The sequence below is a fragment of the Panicum virgatum genome, chromosome 8K (genome assembly GCF_016808335.1).
Source record: "Panicum virgatum strain AP13 chromosome 8K, P.virgatum_v5, whole genome shotgun sequence".
Taxonomy (NCBI): Eukaryota; Viridiplantae; Streptophyta; class Magnoliopsida; order Poales; family Poaceae; genus Panicum; species Panicum virgatum.
Genome location: NC_053143.1, coordinates 28,859,425 through 28,866,086, shown reverse-complemented (window position 1 = coordinate 28,866,086; position 6,662 = coordinate 28,859,425).

The following is a 6,662-nucleotide window of genomic DNA, read 5'->3' as shown; positions in this document are numbered from 1 at the left end:
ACTAAACACAATAAACCTTAGAAAATTTAAATAAAGCCAATTAAATTTATTGATAAATGCTGAAATTTAAAATTAGGGTGTTACAGACCCTACCCCCTTAAAGAAATCTCGTCCCCGAGATTTAGCTGGGCTGGCTAGCAAAGAGATCTGGATATGTCTTCATCAGCTCATCTTCTCGCTCCCAAGTAGCCTCAGCTTCGCTGTGGTGACTCCACTGAACTCTGTACATCTTGATGCGCTTGTTCCGAGTAACCCTCTCTGATGTCTCCAGAATCTTCACCGGATGCTCAGTATAAGTCAGATCCTCCTGGACATCGACTCCATCCAGGGGTGCCTGCTCCTCGGGTACTCGCAGACACCTCTTCAGCTGAGATATATGGAAAACATCATGAACTCCTGAGAGGCTGAGAGGTAACTCCAGGCGATAAGCAACTTCGCCTTTCCGCTCTAGCACCTTGAATGGCCCCACATATCGAGGTGCTAACTTCCCTTTGACATTAAATCTGCGGATTCCTCTCATCGGAGACACCTTCAGGTACACATAATCACCGACACTGAAAGTCAGGTCTCTCCGTTTGCCATCTGCATAGCTCTTCTGTCTGCTCTGTGCAATCCTCAGATTTTCTCGCACAGCCTGAACCATCTGCTCTGCATCATCTATGATCTCAGGACCGAAGAGCTGCTTCTCACCAATCTGATCCCAATAGAGAGGAGTCCTGCACTTTCTGCCATACAATGCCTCGAAGGGTGACTTCTCCAGACTGGCCTGATAGCTGTTGTTATATGAGAACTCAGCAAAAGACAGGCACTTATCCCAACTAGTACCATACTGAATAGCACAAGCTCTCAGCATATCCTCCAACACTTGGTTGGTTCTCTCTGTCTGCCCATCTGTCTGAGGGTGATAAGCCGTACTGAAACGTAGCTTCGTATCCAATGAATCATGAAGCTGCTCCCAGAACCGAGAAGTGAACTGAGACCCTCTGTCAGATATGATCTTCTTGGGCACACCATGCAAGCAGACAATCCGAGAGATGTACAACTCTGCAAGTCTAGCACCGGAGTAAGTAGTGTTCACTGGAATGAAGTGAGCAACCTTCGTCAATCGATCCACTACTACCCAAATGGAGTTGTACCCTTTCTGAGTACGAGGCAACCCAACAATGAAGTCCATAGTGATTTCCTCCCATTTCCACTCTGGAATTTTCAAAGGCTGTAATAAACCTGCTGGCCTCTGATGCTCAGCCTTGACACGCTGACAGGTGTCACAAATAGCCACGTACTCTGCCACTGAACGCTTCATCCCATACCACCAGAAACGTTCCTTCAGATCATAATACATCTTCGTGCTGCCCGGATGAATAGAGTAAGCTGTATCATGGGCCTCACTCAGAATCAACTTCCGAAGATCCTTCACATCTGGCACACAGATCCGGTTCTTGTACCACAAGGTACCCTGATCATCCTCTCTGAAATGAGGAGCCTTGCCCTTTCTGAGCAACTCACGAATCTCCTGCAGCTTCTCATCATCTTTCTGATGCTGCCTGATCTCTGACTCTAGAGTCGGTACTGCCTCAAACGCTGCACTGGAGGTATGATGCAAGAAACCCAGACTCAACTGCTCGAACTCCTCGCATAACTCTGGAGGCATCTGGAAAGCCACGGCCATGTTGACATAACTTCTTCTGCTCAGAGCATCTGCTACAACATTGGCCTTGCCCGGATGATAGTGAATCTCCAGATCATAGTCCTTGACCAACTCTAGCCATCTTCTCTGCCGCATGTTCAGCTCATTCTGCGTGAAAATGTACTTGAGGCTCTTGTGATCAGTGTAGATATCACACCGCTGCCCATACAAGTAATGCCTCCAAATTTTCAGAGCATGCACAACTGCGGCTAACTCAAGATCATGAGTGGGATAATTCAGCTCATGCCGACGTAACTGCCGTGAAGCATAAGCAATCACTCTGCCCTCCTGCATCAGAACACACCCAAGACCATCCTTCGAAGCATCACAATATACCGTGAACCTCTTCGTCTGGTCTGGCAGAGTCAGGACTGGCGCCGTAGTCAACCTCTTCTTCAGCTCATCAAAGGCCCTCTGACGCTCATCAGTCCATACGAAAGCCACATTTTTCTCCAGCAAAGAAGTCAAAGGCTTCGCGATCTTGGAGAAATTCTCAATGAACCTCCGATAATATCCAGCTAAGCCCAAGAAAGATCTGACTTCCTTCACTGTCTGCGGTGTTTCCCACTCGAGCACATCCTTCACCTTGCTTGGATCAACAGCAATGCCTCCCTGAGAGATAACGTGTCCGAGGAATGGAACCTCGTCAATCCAGAACTCGCACTTGCTGAACTTGGCATACAACTGATGCTCTCTCAGTCTCTGCAATACGAGTCTCAGATGCTCCTCATGCTCTTCTTCTGTCTTGGAGAAGATCAGAATATCATCAATGAAAATCACCACAAAGACATCCAGATAATCCATGAAAACCATGTTCATCAGATGCATAAAGTAAGCCGGGGCATTAGTCAAGCCGAAGGACATGACTGTATACTCATATAGCCCGTACTTGCAGGTGAATGCCGTCTTCGGAATATCCCCAGGACGGATCCTCAGCTGAAAATAACCCGAACGAAGATCAATCTTCGAGAATATACGAGCACCTCGAAGCAAATCGAAGAGATCCTCAATACGGGGCAGTGGATGCTTGTTCTTGATAGTGACTGCATTCAGCTCACGATAATCCACACACATCCTCTTCGAGCCATCCTTCTTATCTACTAGCAGCAATGGAAAAGCCCAAGGAGAGAAGCTGCGACGGATATAGCCCTTGGCTAGCAACTCATCAATAGTCTTCTTGACTTCTTCATGCTCTATAGGCGCCATACGGTAGGGCCGCTTTGCAATAGGAGCTGTGCCAGGCAAGAGATCAATACAAAACTCAATGGCGCGTTCAGGCGGCATACCTGGCAAATCATCCGGAAAGACATCCGGGAATTCAGACACCACGCGAATACCGTCCGTGGGTCTAGCCTCCATCTGATGAAGAAATCCAGAAGGCTCTACTGCACTGATAACAACCTCTTGGCCACTGGAAGCTGATAACAAGACTGTCCTCTGAGCACAATCTATACGAACTCCCCATTTGGCCAGAGTCTCCATTCCCAGAATGACATCAATGCCCTTGGTGTCTAGCACCATCAGATCAGTATAGAACTCTACTCCCCTCAAAGAAACACTGACCCTCGGGCAGTAAGTGTGAGACCTCAACTGTCCTCCCGGTGAAGATACTAACAGGCACCTCTTTAATGTGCTAGTATGAATACCATGATGCTCGACAAAAGACTGGGTAATGAAGGAATGCGTAGCACCAGTATCAAAAAGCACTGTAGCTGGATATGAATTAACCATGAACGTACCAATAACCACGTTGGGAGCCTCGGCCGCTGACTCGGCCGTCACGTGGTTCACCCTGCCCTGTGCTGGCGCCCTGGGCTGAGCTGGGCGCCCCTGCTGTCCCGCCTGCGCCTTCCGGGGGCAAGCGTTGGCGTAGTGCCCCGGCTGGCCGCAGTGAAAGCAGGTGCGAGGAGGTCCCTGAGCCTGCTGTCCGGTAGGAGCTGCCGGACGTGGAGCCTGTGGTGCCGGTGGAGCTGGTGGAGCACGAGCCGGAGGTGCTGGTAACCTCGGGCCCTGACCTGCCTGCTGCTGTCGAGGTGGGTACTGCTGCGGTGGCCTCTGCTGGTACTGCTGAGGAGGCCGGTACTGCTGCTGGTACTGCTGGGGCGGCTGGAGTCGTGGACGAGTGTTGCTGCCGGAAGCAACGGGGACAACCTTCCTCTTCTTGTCCTCCATCTCCAAGTGCTTACGCTCAGTGTTGAGCGCACTGTCAACCAGATGGTTGAAGTCGTCGAAGCGGAGGTTGAGCAGCGCGTATTGGAGGTAGTCCTCAAGACCCTCCATGAAGTGCTCCTGCTTCTTGCGGTCATCCGCAACCTCGGCAGGGGCGTAGCGAGCCAGCTGAAGAAAACGATCACGATACTCCGTGACCGACATAGTCCCCTGAATTGACAAAGACAGATAGATATCGGAAGATTAACTCAAGATTCATAAGGATAGAACAAGGGGGTATTAGCTCAAGAGAAACCGCTGAATGATTATATTTAAGATTACCTGCTTCAGTGCAAGGAACTCCTTCTGTTTTATCTTCATAACGCCCGCGGGGACGTTGTGGCTGCGGAAACGCTCCCTGAACTGGAGCCAAGTGAGAGACTCGCGGTCGTGAACTGGGTGGGACTCCCACCAGTCCAAAGCTGCCCCTCGCAGCTGTCCTGCTGCGTACAGAACTCGCTCCCGATCATCGCACTGGGCGATGTCCAGCTGACGCTCCACTGCACGGAGCCAGTCGTCAGCCTGAAGAGGGTCGGACGTGTGAGAAAACGTCGGCGGGTGACCTCTCAGGAACTCAGCACGCCTGTCGCGAGGCTGCGGCGGTGGAGGAGGCGGAGGCTGAGTGTGAGCGTGCTGAAGAGCCTGAACGGTGTTGTTCAGGGTAGCCATCATCTGCATCTGGAGCTGGAAGTACTGCTCCGGAGTCAAGGGCGGAGGCATCGGGATCCCGGTACCCTGGTTGTTCTGACCCTGCTGCTGGCCAGAACCGGAACCGGTGCTCCTGGTGTTCACCATCTGATTTGAACAAAAGATTTCACGAGTAAGGATATTGCAAGAATAAATTCAGGTGGATATGAATACTCTTTGCGGAAAAAGACTCAGCCATGATAAAGTAGACAGGATAGAGTTGACTGTTTTACCCCCAACGATCTAACTCATTTTATTAATTAGTTAACTTTAACATCTGAGTGATTTTCTTTAAACAAATTTAAACTACTAAGCTATGCAATCAGTCAAAAATCCAAATCAACCATGTAGCATAATAACAAGCAAACAATTTTCACGACTTAGCCGAGTTTAGCAATAGACTCGACTAACACAACGCGTCGCAGAACGTGCTATCGTGTTATTATAAAAGGGTCACCTAGCTAATACTCAAGGTGGTCAGATGACTGATTCAGGCCAAATCTACGAAACTATTCTTCCGAGAGAGAAATCAAGGCAAGAAGGGTAAAAAGTCAAAGAAGTCAAGGGGTATAATAGTAAAATAGTTTCAGCAGACAAGGATTGAAGAGAAGAAGTCCTAAAACTCGACCAGTTCTATCTAGGCTTCGTCCTACAGTCGATATGGCTCTGATACCACTCTGTAACACCCGGTTTATAAGAGAACATAAACCGAGCAATCATATACGTGCCAGGATCAAGTCACACGTATATACAACAGAATGAACAGTATATCATAGCACATATCACGAATAAGACATAATAAATCGAAATACGAATGTTATTTATTACAATAATGACAAAATGTCTGATACAGCGGAAGCGAAGTAAAAAAAAAATACGATAATAGCTCTCCGAAGCTGAAGCAGGGCGCCACAGGGACGTCGACTGGGAGACGAAGCACCTAGAAGTCCTCGAAGTCCTGGTAGCGCTGGACGAACTCCCTCGTGTCGGCAGGAACTGAGCAGCAGTAGCGTAGCCAAGAGGAAAAAGTAGAGAAGAGGCAAGAGTGAGTACACAACTTGTACTCAACAAGTATAACACAAACTATGAGGCTCTAGGCTGGCTGACTCAACTGCATTAGCTTTTAAGTGTTGGCAAAATTTTATTAAAGCTATTTACTACGGGTTGATGAATTACCATTAACCCAGTTACATAGTAATTAATCAGAATTAAACATGCTACTACTGAGAACCAAACCAAGACCAAGCCACCAAGGTAAACCCCGAGAAGCACCTCCCTCGTCGGAAGGAGATAACTTCACTAATCAAAAGGAGGATCTGGGCCGCTCATAACCGTGAGCACGGCTAGTATACCAGTTTTACACTCTGCAGAGGTTGCACATCTTTACCCACAAGTCGTGAGCTACGCCAGTTGTTCATCACACTTCCTTAGGTGAGATGGCCAGCGACTCACTACGAGGCCTTTAAAAAGAATCTCATTGGTAAGGCGTAACCGCGAGAGTTAGGTCGGCGACGATGGGGCCCACCTCCGGGGGTACAAGCACAAGAGCGCAATCCAAGCACAGACCAGGCCGGAGGAGCAGGGACCATTGAAGCTTACTACTCTTGCCCCGCAGGTAAGTTACTCCAAACCAAAAAGATCTAATTATTACGCCAAGTCTATCCCATTCTAGCCTTGTGGTAGCGCTGTTGTCCCAGGTTGTCGCTCTATGAACCGGTCCTTATGGAGAGTGGCCAACCAAGCACTAAGCACCGTGCTGGCCCCCTAAACCATGTTTCTACAAAAACATCTTTTAACGAGACGTGAGCCACTCATCCACACAGAGGGCCACTCTCAGAATTAAGTTCAAGTAAACCATTAATCAATTTAATTAAAAGGACCTGAGTGTGTTATAGCGCAGCAACCTAGCACAACTAACCAAAATGCAACCCAAAGGTATATATAAAGGATATAAACTGGCTAGGAAATCCTTATAGGCATACAGTATTAAAATGCAGTATGAAATTGTATTTAAAAGTGATAGGTTGTTCATGTTATACTTGCCTTCCTCGTACTGCTCTGACTGCTGCTCAAAGTGCTC